At 46.7% G+C, this 15,415-nt stretch overlaps 1 long non-coding RNA gene across 1 annotated transcript; it reads right to left on the bottom strand.

The window, feature by feature from the left end:
• Positions 1–7,243: 7,243 nt before the first annotated feature.
• Positions 7,244–13,735, bottom strand: LOC120997220. Its single transcript, XR_005778122.1, has 2 exons — positions 13,597–13,735; positions 7,244–7,293 (listed from the first exon to the last, which is right to left on the bottom strand). It is a non-coding gene; the product is annotated as an uncharacterized LOC120997220 (long non-coding RNA).
• Between the last annotated feature and the right edge of the window lie 1,680 nt (positions 13,736–15,415).

Here is a 15,415-nt window from a genome sequence, read left to right as displayed (position 1 = left end):
TCCAAAACTTCATGAATGACATTCTTAGGGAGTTCTTAGGTAAATTTGTTATTGTCTATCTTGACGACATTTTGATATTCTCTCCTGACTTCGAATCCCATGTGTCTCATGTTAGACAAGTATTAGAGGTGTTGAGGGAGAATCAGCTATCCGCTAAACAAGAGAAATGTGTCTTTGGTGTGCAGGAGATTCTGTTTCTAGGGCATGTTCTGACTCCTCACGCCTTCAAGATGGATCCTGGTAAGGTACTAGCAATTAAGGAATGGGTAAGACCTTCATCCTTAAAGGCTTTACAACGGTTCTTAGGTTTCGCCAATTACTATCGTAAATTTATTATGAATTTTTCCGTAATTGCTAAACCGTTGACCGACCTTACTAAGAAAGGGGCGTATTTGGAGAATTGGTCTACTGAGGCCATTTCTTCATTTGAAAAATTAAAAAAGGCATTCAGTAGCGCTCCCATTCTGATCCAGCCTGATCAGGAGAAACCTTTTATTGTGGAGGTGGATGCGTCCGAGGACGGCGCAGGAGCAGTCCTTTCACAAGGTCCTGCTAGCCTCACTAATCTGAGACCATGTGCCTTCTTCTCCAGGAAATTCTCTCCCACGGAGAGAAACTACGACATAGGGAATAGGGAGCTGCTGGCCATTAAATGGGCATTTGAGGAGTGGAGGCATTTTCTGGAGGGGGCAAGGCATTGTGTAACTGTTGTCACTGACCATAAAAACCTTATGTTTCTCGAGTCTGCTAAGAGGTTGTATCCCCGTCAAGCCAGATGGGCTCTGTTTTTTACTCGTTTTGATTTTTCCATCACGTTCAGGCCGGGAAGTAAAAATGTGAAGGCGGACGCATTATCTCGGAGCTTCCAGGCTTTTCAACCTACTGAGGTACCACCTGAATCCATCCTACCAAATCAAAAATCTTCTTAGCAGCTCTTACCCAGGATATCTCGGCTCGCATTAGGTCAGAACAACATCTGGCACCGGTATCCACCCCAACAGATAAGTTGTTTGTTCCCGTACAATTTCGTCTCCAGCTGTTGGGTGAGTGTCACGATTCTGCCTTTTGTGGACATCCGGGTGTTGAGGGCACTAAGGATCTGGTTTCTAGATCTTATTGGTGGCCCACTCTAACTAGGGATGTCAAGTCCTATGTGTCAGCCTGTGAGGTTTGTGCCAGGTCCAAGACACCTAGGACTCGCCCTGCTGGTAACCTACGACCCCTACCCATTCCCAGTAGACCCTGGTCCCATATCTCGATGGACTTTATAACTGACCTACCGCTGGCGGAGGGTAAGACTGTAGTGTGGGTAGTGGTGGATAGGTTTAGCAAGATGGTCCATTTCATTCCCCTGTCTAAACTCCCGAATGCCAAAACCCTGGTGTCTATTTTTGTGAAAGAAATTGTTTGATTGCATGGTATCCCGGAAAATATTGTTTCTGACAGGGGAGTGAAGTTTGTGTCCAAATTCTGGAGGGCCTTCTGTCAAAAATGTAAAATTTCATTGTCTTTTTCCTCTGCCTACCACCCTGAGAGTAATGGGCAGACTGAACGCCTTAATCAGTCTGTCGAACAATTCTTGAGGTCGTATGTTGCTGATGACCAGCAATTATGGGTGAAATTTCTTCCATTGGCTGAATTTGCTTTGAATAACCGTGTCAATTCTTCCGCTGGGGTCTCCCCTTTCTTTTGTAACCATGGTTTTCATCCCCGTTTTCATTCTGGGTCGTCCGTCTCCTCCTCTAACCCTGAAGCGGATAAACTCTCCTCCGAACTGTGCACAGTTTGGGCCCGGGTTCAATCGAACCTAGAAAAGGCTCAATGTTCTCAGAAACTTAAGGCTGACAGGAGACGTTCAAGGGGGGTAAACTTTCAGGTTGGGGATAAAGTATGGTTGTCCTCCAAGAATCTATCTCTCAAGGTAACTTCTAAAAAATTTGCTCCTCGTTTTATTGGACCATATAAGATCACGGAAGTGATTAACCCGGTATCTTTTAGGTTGGAGCTGCCCGAGTCATTCCACATTCATAATGTGTTCCATAAATCTCTGCTTAAAAAATATTTTGAACCGGTAGTACCATCAAAAGCCTCGCCTCCGCCGGTTCTTGTTAATGATTCTGTCGAGTATGTGGTGTCTAAAATAGTGGATGTCCGGAAGGTGCGTAATTCCTTGCAGTACCTGATTCACTGGAAGGGGTATGGACCTGAAGAGAGATCTTGGGTACTTGCCAGGGAGGTTCATGCTCCTAGACTTGTTCGTAAATTTCATTTAGACCACCCTGAAAAGCCATCGCCTGAAGTCTTGGGTCCGGTGGCCCCTCGTAAAAGGGGGGGTACTGTCACGGGGTTCCGAAGGTGCACTCGGTCCCCCATCGCCCGCAGACCTGTTGCTTAGCTTTGGGAATGAGGATCTGTGTTTGACCTCATTCCCAGGGCGGCTTTACTAGCTGGGTGGCTCCTTGCTCCTAAGTCTGCCTTGAGCGCCGAGCTGATCACTCGGTGCTCGACTGGTTGGTCTGTCGGTCATGTGACGCTGGCCACGTCACATGACCCTCACTCCCCACTATAAATACAGGCAGCCTGCTGGCTACAGGTTGCCTGTTAATTTCTAGGTTCCTGGCTATTTGTTGGACTGCTGAATACTTACCGGATCCTGTTCCTTAACCATCCTTTTGCCTGATCCTCCTGTACTGCGCATCCATCCTGGTATTGTGACCTCGGCTCCCACCTGACTACTCTCTTAGGACTCCTCTTGTACATCTCTGCTCTCCTGGTATTTATGACCCCGGCTTCTCCTGACAATTCTCTGCTTGCTCCATTTGTACTTTGCAGCTTTCCTGGTATTGACTCGGTCCGTTCACGTCCTGTTGTTTGTCTGTCTGTCATCCCTGCACTTACTCCAAGTTAGGGATTGCCGTCCAGTTGTCCCCTGTCATTAGGACTCGCGAGGCAAGTAGGCAGGGCCAGGGGTAAGGGTGGAGCGCAGTGGTCACTTCCCTCCCCCCTGTGTGTGTGTGTACGCGACCGTTACACAATCGGAAAGAGGCTTCATCGGAGAATATGACTTTTCCCCAGTCCTCAGCAGTCCATTCACCATACTTTCTGCAGAAGATCAATCTGTCCCTGATGTTTTTTTTGGAGAGAAGTGGCTTCTTTGCTGCCCTTCTTGACACCAGGCCATCTTCCAAAAGTCTTCGCCTCACTGTGCGTGCAGATGCGCTCACACCTGCCTGCTGCCATTCCTGAGCAAGCTCTGCACTGGTGGCACTCCGATCCCGCAGCTGAATCCTCTTTAGGAGACGATCCTGGCGCTTGCTGGACTTTCTCGGACGCCCTGAAGCCTTCTTAACAAGAATTGAACCTCTTTCCTTGAACTTCTTGATGATCCTCTAAATTGTTGATTGAGGTGCAATCTTAGTAGCCACAATATCCTTGCCTGTGAAGCCATTTTTATGCAGCGCAATGATGGCTGCACGCGTTTCTTTGCAGGTCACCATGGTTAACAATGAAAGAACAATGATTTCAAGCATCTCCCTCCTTTCAACATGTCAAGTCTGCCATTTTAACCCAATCAGCCTGACATAATGATCTCCAGCCTTGTGTTCGTCAACATTCTCACCTGAGTTAACAAGACGATTACTGAAATGATCTCAGCAGGTCCTTTAATGACAGCAATGAAATGCAGTGGAAAGTTTTTTTTGGGATTAAGTTAATTTTCATGGCAAAGAAGGACTATGCAATTCATCTGATCACTCTTCATAACATCCTGGAGTATATGCAAATTGCTATTATAAAAACTTAAGCAGCAACTTTTCCAATTTCCAATATTTATGTAATTCTCAAAACTTTTGGCCACGACTGTACATCACACTGTGAACAATACGTCCTTTATAACATAAGGGGGCGAGGAGCTAGAAGCAACGCAGGCCACGGCTGGGGGACCGGCTCAGGTAAGTAACTACACTCACTTCTCACCTACTTGGACGTGTCTCATGCAGCTCACACTTACACAATAGGGCACATTTATCGACAGGTACCGACCAAGTGCATGCCGTTTGCGGATGCAGACCCATTCACTTGAATGGGTCTAAGAATCCGCAAGATACTGAAGTAGAAAATGAAAAATATTTAGTATAATGCCGCCTCATTATGCCAGACACAACATTCACAGATCTTATGTGTGGGTACACATTCCCAAGGTGGGGTAGCACTCACTTGGGTGAGGGGCTAAAGATTAGACAGGATGAAGAATGTTTTGGTAATGGATAGCAGATGTTGGCTAGGATGAACATGGAGAAAGCACACCATGCATGGATATATCCAATAGGGTGGAAGAGAGAGTTTGGGTTGAGATGGTTATGTGTATAAGATGAGTGTGGGCCTCTCCCCCTTTTCCTTTGTGCGGAAAAGCTGTTAATGCTCCCGGCTAGCTGCAATAAACCGTATTCATACTGGAGACTGCGTTTTCTGAGTGGTATCCCACAAGAAAACGTTCCGCACCACGAAAAAAATAGAACATGTTTTGTAGTGCTTCCATGAGCTTCCGATCCGTGCCTCCGCACCACGCCTTATCTTGCGGATTGTGGACCCATTGACGTCAATGGGTGTTTGCAGGCCACAATACGGGCAAGGGGCATGAGCGCTTAGTCTGACCTCTGGTGGTTCTTTTTCAGTAAGGTTCATATTCACTTAGGTTGGTCTAATGTATTTGCACATGGAAAATAGATGCTGAGAAAAGTTGCACGTCTCCCTCAGTACGAATTTTAATGCAAAGAAATTAGCACTTTACCCCTCAAAACTGTTGAATAAAAATAAGCCAGCCCTGGAGTGGAGTAAAAATTTGACTGTTTTTGCGACTAATTGATGCGTAAAAAAGGCGCACCTACATAAATAGATCAATAAAAAGTCGCAAAAAATAGACAACTCTTGAATTAATCTAAAAATAGTCAATTGAGTCACAAAAGCCTCCAAGACAGGCGCACATTCAGTAGTAAATGTGACTAATACAATTAGACTGCGTAAAATAGCATTTTTTTTTAAAGAAGGTTTTGGACGTGTCCCAAGCACAAATGGTCATGCTATCAGAAATGACTTTTGTGGATAACACCCTCTTGCACCCTGCATACCTGATATGCAGAGAACTTTGCCCGGTAGAGTCATTCTCTGCTGATTTGAGCTCCACCAATCTATTATGAAATGATGTCACTTCTGTGGTGGATAAGAGGTGAATTACAGTTTTACGATGCTGCTACATTGCCCAGGACTTCTATATTCTCTACACAAAAGGGCAGATCAAAATAGACTTTAGGCTACTTTCACACTGGCGTTTCTGAGTCCGCTTGTGAGATCCGTTCAGGGCTCTCACAAGCGACCCAAAACGGATCAGTTTTGCCCCAATGCATTCTGAATGGATAAGGATCCACTCAGAATGCATCGGTTTGCCTCCGTTGAACCTCCATTCCGCTCTGGAGGCGAACACCAAAACGCTTTTGATGTCCGCCTGACGATGCGGAGCCAAACGGATCTGTCCCGAATTACAATGTAAGTCAATGGGGACGGATCCGTTTTCACTGACAGAATATGGTGCAATTGAAAACGGATCCACCTCCCTTGACTTTCAGTGTAAGTAAAAACGGATCCGTTTGCATTATCATCAAAAAAAAAAAATTAAATTTTTTTTTTTCATGGTAATGCAAACGGATCAGTTATGAACGGATACAAGCGTTTGCATTATAGGTGCGGATCCGTCTGTGCAGATACCAGACGGATCCGCACCTAACGCAGGTGTGAAAGTAGCCTTAGCTGTCGGACTGACTTTTTTTGTGGCATTATTGTCTGCCATATTACTGTTTTTCTGTACTGTCTCAGGAACAGAAAAAAACTAAATAATGTCAGCGCTGGATAAATTACATGGAGGACATCCATACCACCTCATGGACCCCACTGACTATATAATGAGGTCCATCAGGGTTCAGTCACTTATCAGAAAAAATAGTGCTGCAGCATGGCATTTTTTTTGGACTCTGCCCTCTGATATTGGGTGATGCCCTTGGGATTGTAGGATGCCCCTGGCTGGGAATATGGCTGAAGTGGTACAACACACCTGAGACCCAAATGGGGGGCTGCTCATGGATGCCCTGCCGGCTCACTGGTTTAACATATGGGCATACAATAGGAGCCCTTGTTAAAAGTCTCACAGATTTTTAGTAGGCTACTTTCACACTAGTGTTTCTATTTTCCAGTATTGAGATCTGTCATAGGGTCTCAATACCGGAGGAAAACTCTTCAGTTTGTCCATATTCATTGTCAATGGGGACAAAATGGAACTGAACAGAACGGAATGCTCCAAAATGCATTCCGTTTGGTTGCTTTCTCATACCGGAGAGCAAACTGCAGCAAGCTGTGGCTTTCTTTGCGTCCTGGGATGCAGAGCAAGACGGATCCGTCATGACCCACAATACAAGTCAATGGGGACAGATCAGTTTTCTCTGACACAATCTGACACAATAGAAAACAAATCCGTCCTCCATTGACTTTTAATGAAGTTCATGACAGATCCGTCTTGGCAATGTTAAAGGGGTTGTCCGGGTTCAGAGCTGAACCCGGATATACCTCCATTTTCACCCAGGCAGCCCCCCTGACTTGAGCATCGGAGAAGTTCATGCTCCGATGCTCTCCTTTGCCCTGCGCAGGGCAAAGGCATTTTTTGGGGATCCGGTGACGTACCGGGGCTCTCCATGGGGCTTCCAGGAAGCCCGGTGGCGTCACCGGCACTGATGGGCGGGATTTAGCGCTGCCCTAGCCAGTAAAATGGCTAGGGCAGCGCTAAAGCCCACCCATCAGAGCTGGTGATGTCACCGAACACACTGCTGGGCGGAAGTTTCTGCCCGGCAGTGTGTTATTGTAAACAAAAGATCCCTTGCCCTGTGCGATCTAGCGCAGGGTAAGGGAGCGCATTGGAGCGCACAGCGAGAGGCAGCCAGACTAAAAGTATTGCCTTTCTCAGTGCGCTGCCGCCGGAACAGCCTGCTGGAGTCCCCTGCCGCTAATGTGAAAGTAGCCTTAGGCGGCATTATGTTTTCAGATTTTGGTAGCACCATGTCATTAGAGCAGAAAAGGATTTGGTATGAGAGATAGCAGATAGAAGACAATGGTGGCAGTGACTGGCGTCGCACAGCCTTATGATACCCACACAGTCGAGAACAACGGAGGCCTTCTTACACATGTCATCGAGGGACGGGGCGTCACTAACGTCGCAGATTATAATGTCAATGGACTTCAGCTGAGGCTTTCCTACAAATGATTAGAAAGACACAGTGACTGGTACTGGAATCAAGACTTCTCACAGGGTTACAAAGACTAGACTGGCAACTGGCAAGCAATAGGTTAAAATTATCAGAGCTGAGTTTGACACTCGGTAAGCTTTTCTGTGGTATCACAATGTGTTATGAGTCTTCTACAGGACTGAGTGGAAAGCTGCCCATAACTAGTAGGCCACATGCATACCGCAATATGACCTGATAGGCTCACATTTTCATGGTTGGCATATTTACCATGAGGCACTGGAGAGATTTTCCCCTGTAACAGCATTGCTTCTAGAGGACAACTCTGCCGTACAGGCTTTGTACACGTGGCACTGCCAATACTGGGCCTAGGGTCTCATTCACATTTCCGTGTCTGTTTGACTTCCGTAAAGATGTCCGTGAAGGATCGGTGTTTGGTCCATGTGTGGTTTTTATTTCCTCTCTGTGTGTCATCCATATTCCACAGACACTACTAGGCCGAAAATACATTTCCAGAGCATCTCCTAGCAATGGTCCGTGGTGCATCCGTGGTTAGTGGCTTTACAGACCCATAGACTTCAATGGGCTGTTTGGTCGGCACCACAGACCAAAGTAGAGCATGCTCCTGTGATTTTTACACTGATGTGTGAACAACCACATTAAAATCAATGGGTAGGTGCCATGTCTGCAAGGACTGAGAAGCTGTCAGCTACTCTATACACTCGTCTCCCCCATAAATGTTCCTATAGTGTGAGCATGATTCCTGCCGTAGGAAGGGCACAGGACGGACGTTCGCTGTGCCAGGATGGTTGGGACACCCCATGAAGGGACATATGTAACTTTGTCTGTTTTAACAATGTGTATTATGATTACATCTAGTTCATGCACAGTTTTAAGTTCCCCCTTTTGTGGAATTTGAGAAACTTCCTGTCCTTGGACAGTTTCTAGAGACCCTTGCATTCCTTAGTAAAACCAGTCACACCTTATAAGGTCATCCCGGCTTAATGCATACTAAGCATGTATGTGTTCACACATGATTGGTTAATGATGTTACTATGTAAATTATACTCTCTGCTCCTTTAAAAGGCTGAACTATGGGGCAATAAAACTAGAGTGAATTTGAACAATACACGTGTTTGGTGTTAAATCTGATTCACCCTCCTGGCGCCAGAAAAGACTTAATTCAAGCTTACCACCGAAAGTCTGGTGTCAGGGACACCATAGGCAAAGAGTCCAAATTGCCTAACAGCTTGGGGGCTCGTGTCCGGGATCGAGAGGGTCATCCTCGGGTCCGGTGTGAAAGACATCAATCATCTTGACCCAAGTAAGTTGAACCATCTTGTCACGGGGTTCCGAAGGTGCACTCGGTCCCCCATTGCCCGCAGAACTGTTGCTTAGCTTTTGGAATGAGGTTCTGTGTTTGACCTCATTCCCAGGGCGGCTTTACTAGCTGGGTGGCTCCCTGCTCCTAGTCTGCCTTGAGCGCCGAGCTGATCACTCGGTGCTCGACTGGTTGGTCTGTCGGTCATGTGACGCTGGCCACGTCACATGACCCTCACTCCCCACTATAAATACAGGCAGCCTGCTGGCTACAGGTTGCCTGTTAATTTCTAGGTTCCTGGCTATTTGTTGGACTACTGAATATTTACCTGATCCTGTTCCCTGACGATCCTCTGCCTGCTCCTCCTGTACTGCGCATACATCCTGGTTTTGTGACCTCGGCTCCCACCTGACTACTCTCTTAGGACTCCTCTTGTACTTCGCTACTCTCCTGGTATTTGACCCCGGCTTCTCCTGACCATTCTTTGCTTTATCCGTTGTACTGAGTAGCTCTCTTGGTTCTGACCCGGTCCGTTCATGTTCCGTATTTTGTCTTGTCTGTCTTCCCTGCACATATCCTAAGTTAGGGACTGCCGTCCAGTTGTCCCCTGTCATCAGGACTCATGAGGCAAGTAGGCAGGGCCAGGGGTGAGGGTGGAGCGCAGTGGTCACTACCCTTCCCCCTGTGTGTGTGTGGACGTGACCGTTACATGTTTTGAGGCAAGCCACTCTGAACGAAAATCCAGATTTGATTAAATGGTCTTCTGAAATGTACAATGCATTTGATTATCTGAAATGTTCACTCATGTCGAGTCCAGGGCTGGGCCTCCCTGACTATAATATATTCTTCCACATGTTTGCACGCCAAAATTGTAAAACCATGGCGGGTGTACTGACACAAGAAAACGGAGGCAAGTTGTATTTTTCTCAAAGGTAATGCACACCCCTTTTCAAGGGATTCCGGCATGTCTGTGTTCTCTTACAGCCTGTGCTATGATGGTAGAGTTGGCAACTCCTTTCACAATGTGACATTACACCATTTTGCACACAACTCATGATGTTGTAAGCCAACTCAAGGGCATCCACACTCAACACAGCAGGCAGCTGAGCTCATTGCACTCACTAGAGCATGTATTCTACATGCTGGCAGACCTGTCACCATCTATACTGAGAGTAGGTACGCACATGGGGTAGTGTTGGACCATGGTATGATTTGGCAGAGGAGAGGATTCACGGCAGCAGATGGTAAGGATCATGTCTCACAGGGCAATGTGCTGGCAGATAAGGTGGCAAAACGAGTTGCCAAATGCAACCCCACAGGTCCATGTAACCATTGGTAGATGCCATGTCTGGCACCTCCAACCCCTGAGATGTCTCAAATGCTTACTGATCTTCAAAGGTATGCCACTGAATAGGAACAGCAAGACTGGTGTTATCCAGTCTTGCAGAAAAATCCTAAGACAGGATTAGTCTGCAAAGAGTGGTAGGTAGCCATGCATTCCCCAACACAGTGTTTCCATCTTAATAGCACATTTCCACGGAGTAGGATATAACAGCATTGAGATACTCATGGGAAGGCCTTTCCCCACCCCCTGGGCCCAATGATAGTGCAGGGAGGAGACCTTGATTTAATAAGGGAAGACTATGTCACCAAATTAATACAGGTACTTAACAAAACTGAGGAAAAAGTTGCTTGTAAGTCTCCCTCTCTTCCATAGGAACCCACCCACCCATACAGGTTGGGGGATGAGGTGGTGGTCGAAACACTGAAGAAAGGAAGAGCTCACGGTGATTTCGTATATGGCCCACCTACTACCGTGGTTGCAGTAACCAGAACAGCTGTGCTGACTGAACAATCTCCAATTTGGATCCACGCCACCCGAGGGAAGCTTCTGATAGAAAGAGAGGAGGCAGGAACGGAGGCGGACAGCCTTGGCCTTGAAGAAAGACAGGAGGTACTAACGGGGGCAGACAGCCCTGACCTCCAACGAGGCCCAGAGGTACTAACGGAGGCAGACATCCTTGACCCCCAACGAGATGACGCAGTCGGGAAATTCCTCAAGATGGCTGAGATGCAGTGCCTTGATAATTGCAATTTTGTGTCTCCTACTCACTGTCCCACGGCTGTGGAACAGACAGACATACCTGAAAACGGAATGCAGAGGGGAAGACAATCTATAGAAGACGATGGATAACTTATGGCTGTACCTGGCCAAAACTCTAAACTTAACTGATTTCTGTCTCCGAACCACTTTATCTGCATCTAACATTTTGGAGACATGTCTGGTAGCAGTCCCCACCCCAGTAGATGTATGGACGGGGCTCCTACGTTCCCAATGGAATGACACTGATTTGTAGGATCATGATGTTAAATATGGACATGTAAATCCTTATCATGCTTGTTATAATTGTTTTACATATGAGACTCTGCAAAGTAACATGATAGAAATAATTACAGGTCTTGTTACAGCCACAGAAATATGTTACAAGTTCTCCTGCGATAAGAAACTATTGCCCCCCTGCATACAAGCAAAAATGCAGAACAAGACTAAGCCAAATATTTGCAATAGAAATATAAGTAGCTGTAAAAAGATAGTATCAGGAAAGAATATGCAATGTAACATTACAAAAACAGTACCATCCCTAGACAAACATGTACCTCTACCAACAGGATGGGTATTGGCCTGTGGAAATACTAGTTACACATACATACCGGCCAATATTACAGAGGGACCCTGTACAATAGCTAGGTTAACATTAACAATGATACCACTAGTCCCAGCAATGTAGACGCGACACACGAGAGACACTTCTCTACAGCTACCAGAAAATTGTGACTATAATGTGAATCTCCTCTCTAGAGCAGAATACATGAGTTAAGGGGTATATATGATAGGGGTACCAGGGTTGGCCATATATAACCACAGGACAATATCAAAATTTGCCTGTTTTATGGTAAAACAGATAAATGTCACTAGTGCAATTCTGCAAGATATACTGCTGGATATACAATCATATAAAAAGGCTATCTTGCAGAATAGGGCAACTATTGACTATTTATTGCTTCAACATGTTATAGGATGCTCAGCATTCGCAGGGATGTGTTGTTTCAATTTATCAGATCACTCCCGTGGAATAAAAGATAAAATAGGCCAACTAGAAGAGATGATTAAACATATAAAACAAGATGTTGACCAAGGATGGTGGGACTGGCTTTTTGGCTGGATACCTGACTTTGGTCAAATAAGGTATGTTTTAGGAGTGGCACTCGCCGTGGTCGCTGCAATAGTGTGTCTCTGCTGTTGTCTACAGTATGTGCCCTCCCTTCTTGCCATATGTCAAAAAATGTCCGAAAGAGGGGTACACTCAACATTCCTCTATACTCCAGTAGAGGTGGAAGAGGCAAACACAACCTCAACAAAGCCTGAGGATTATACTCCTGAAGGGTATATGGAATATCTAAAGGCTTACAAGCAAACTAAGGGAGAAAAGAGAGAGAACCATATAGTATAAGATATATTAGGTTCTAAGAGGGGATTGAAGGGACATATGTAACTCCATTTTGTCTGTTTTAACAATGTGTATTATGATTACATCTAGTTCATGCACAGTTTCAAGTTCCCCCTTTTGTGGAATTTGAGAAATTTCCTGTCCTTGGACAGTTTCTAGAGACCCTTGCATTCCTTAGTAAAACCAGTCACACCTTATAAGGTCATCCCGGCTTAATGCATACTAAGCATGTATGTGTTCACACATGATTGGTTAATGATGTTACTATGTAAATTATACTCTCTGCTCCTTTAAAAGGCTGAACTATGGGGCAATAAAACTAGAGTGAATTTGAACAAGACACGTGTTTGGTGTTAAATCTGATTCACCCTCCTGGCGCCAGAAAAGACTTAATTCAAGCTTACCACTGAAAGTCTGGTGTCAGGGACACCATAGGCAAAGAGTCCAAATTGCCTAACACCCCCTACATACCATCCACAGGATCCACTCTGCAGTCAGGGGAAATCCTGATGAGAACTGGCTCTTCTTATCTATCCTCTCCAAGAGAAGTGACAGGAGCAGTCTGAAGAGAGGCGCCAGGCGAGGCTCACCTCATCTTATAGCGGAGATGGCCCAGCCTGACAGATAGTAGCTATGGGGAGAACAGACACCCCCACACAACCTGGAGTTCCCCTTTAAACCTTTGCTGAGGTAGGTTCTTCTGCCCATTTCTCTGGAGGGACACAATGTCTTTCAGAAGTTGTTTGGTGGGCGCCTAATGCATGATCCTAGGGGCACAGGATAAAGCTATGTCCCCCATGTCCCTGCTTCCTACCGCTATGTCCCCCCATGTCCCTGCTTCCTACCGCTATGTCCCCCATGTCCCCGCTTCCTACGGTCCTACTGCTATGTCCCCCATGTCCCCGCTTCCTACAGCTATGTCCCCCATGTCCCCGCTTCCTACCGCTATGTCCCCCATGTCCCGCTTCCTACAGCTATGTCCCCGCTTCCTACAGCTATGTCCCCCATGTCCCCGCTTCCTACAGCTATGTCCCCCATGTCCCCGCTTCCTACAGCTATGTCCCCCATGTCCCCGCTTCCTACAGCTATGTCCCCGCTTCCTACCGCTATGTCCCCCATGTCCCCGCTTCCTACAGCTATGTCCCCGCTTCCTACAGCTATGTCCCCCATGTCCCTGCTTCCTACAGCTATGTCCCCCATGTCCCCGCTTCCTACAGCTATGTCCCCCATGTCCCCGCTTCCTACAGCTATGTCCCCCATGTCCCCGCTTCCTACAGCTATGTCCCCCATGTCCCCGCTTCCTACAGCTATGTCCCCCATGTCCCCGCTTCCTACAGCCATGTCCCCCATGTCCCCGCTTCCTACCGCTATGTCCCCCATGTCCCGCTTCCTACAGCTATGTTCCCCATGTCCCCGCTTCCTACAGCTATGTCCCCCATGTCCCCGCTTCCTACAGCTATGTCCCCCATGTCCCCGCACTCACCCAGTCTCTCGGCCGCCCAGCTCAGCACCTCCTCCAGCTTCTTCTGGCTCCGGCCAGCTACAGCCTAGCGGAGCTCTTGGCCCCTGTAGTCTTCCCCGTCAGCCGCCCGGGCCACTTCCTCCACAACGAACTTCCCTGCAGCTCCAAGCGCTGCAATTGGCCGGTCAATGCACATTGCAGCGCCGGAAGCAGTATGAAGCTGCGGGGGGGGGAAGTTACAGTGCTGAACTGGTCATCACCGGTCTCCTCTAAAGTGAGGCAGGGGACACCAGTGTTTGGCGTCCCCTGCCAGCGCTGCGATTGGCTGGAACAACACTCCGGCCAATGGCAGCGCTATAGCTGCACAAGAAAGGGCTGAACCTCCCTGCATGCAGCCATTCTAGCTGGTGACTGCATGAAAAGAGGTTCTGTGCTGCTTGTGGATTGCTGGGACTTGTGGTGCACCACCACTGTGATTTCAACTTTTCCTGCTGAAAGGAGAAAAGATGAACATCTGGAATTGCTGCCGATTTTTTTTTTTTTCATATGCGGCTGTTCCAGATCCCTAAACCACCCTCCGTCCCTGTCGTCGTCGCCCCCCCCTCCCCCTGTCCTTTTTTTACAGACGCCATTTGGTTCGTGCGCTTTTTTTGGTATTTTTTTATTTTATTTTTTACCATTTTCCAGCTCTGCACCACTTTTTCTGCATGCGAGCTGTGACCGCCAAGTGCTGTTTAGTGCATACCTGCCTGATCAGCACCTGGGGATTATTTTTTGTGCTTGTTTTTCCACATTTGTGTTGATTTTTTGGCCAATTTTTCCTTTTATTTTGGTTCAAAATGAAGAAATTGTAGTTAGGGCTTTATATAAATATATAGAGAGCTCTATATTTCTATATATATATATACACTCACCTAAAGAATTATTAGGAACACCATACTAATACGGTGTTGGACCCCCTTTTGCCTTCAGAACTGCCTTAATTCTACGTGGCATTGATTCAACAAGGTGCTGATAGCATTCTTTAGAAATGTTGGCCCATATTGATAGGATAGCATCTTGCAGTTGATGGAGATTTGAGGGATGCACATCCAGGGCACGAAGCTCCCGTTCCACCACATCCCAAAGATGCTCTATTGGGTTGAGATCTGGTGACTGTGGGACATTTTAGTACAGTGAACTCATTGTCATGTTCAAGAAACCAATTTGAAATGATTCGAGCTTTGTGACATGGTGCATTATCCTGCTGGAAGTAGCCATCAGAGGATGGAAACATGTTCTCATTCTGTTTACGCCAAATTCGGACTCTACCATTTGAATGTCTCAACAGAAATCGGGACTCATCAGACCAGGCAACATTTTTCCAGTCTTCAACAGTCCAATTTTGGTGAGCTCGTGCAAATTGTAGCCTCTTTTTCCTATTTGTAGTGGAAATGAGTGGTACCCGGTGGGGTCTTCTGCTGTTGTAGCCCATCCGCCTCAAGGTTGTGCGTGTTGTGGCTTCACAAATGCTTTGCTGCATACCTCGGTTGTAACGAGTGGTTATTTCAGTCAACGTTGCTCTTCTATCAGCTTGAATCGGTCGGCCCATTCTCCTCTGACCTTATAGCATCCACAAGGCATTTTTGCCCACAGGACTGCCACATACTGGATGTTTTTCCCTTTTCACACCATTCTTTGTAAACCCTAGAAATGGTTGTGCGTGAAAATCCCAGTAACTGAGCAGATTGTGAAATACTCAGACCGGCCCATCTGGCACCAACAACCATGCCACGCTCAAAATTGCTTAAATCACCTTTCTTTCCCATTCTGACATTCAGTTTGGAGTTCAGGAGATTGT

Source organism: Bufo bufo, chromosome 4 (assembly GCF_905171765.1).
Source record: "Bufo bufo chromosome 4, aBufBuf1.1, whole genome shotgun sequence".
NCBI lineage: Eukaryota > Metazoa > Chordata > Amphibia > Anura > Bufonidae > Bufo > Bufo bufo.
Note: the sequence above shows the minus strand (reverse complement) of the source record. Positions and strands in the feature narration are given on the sequence as shown.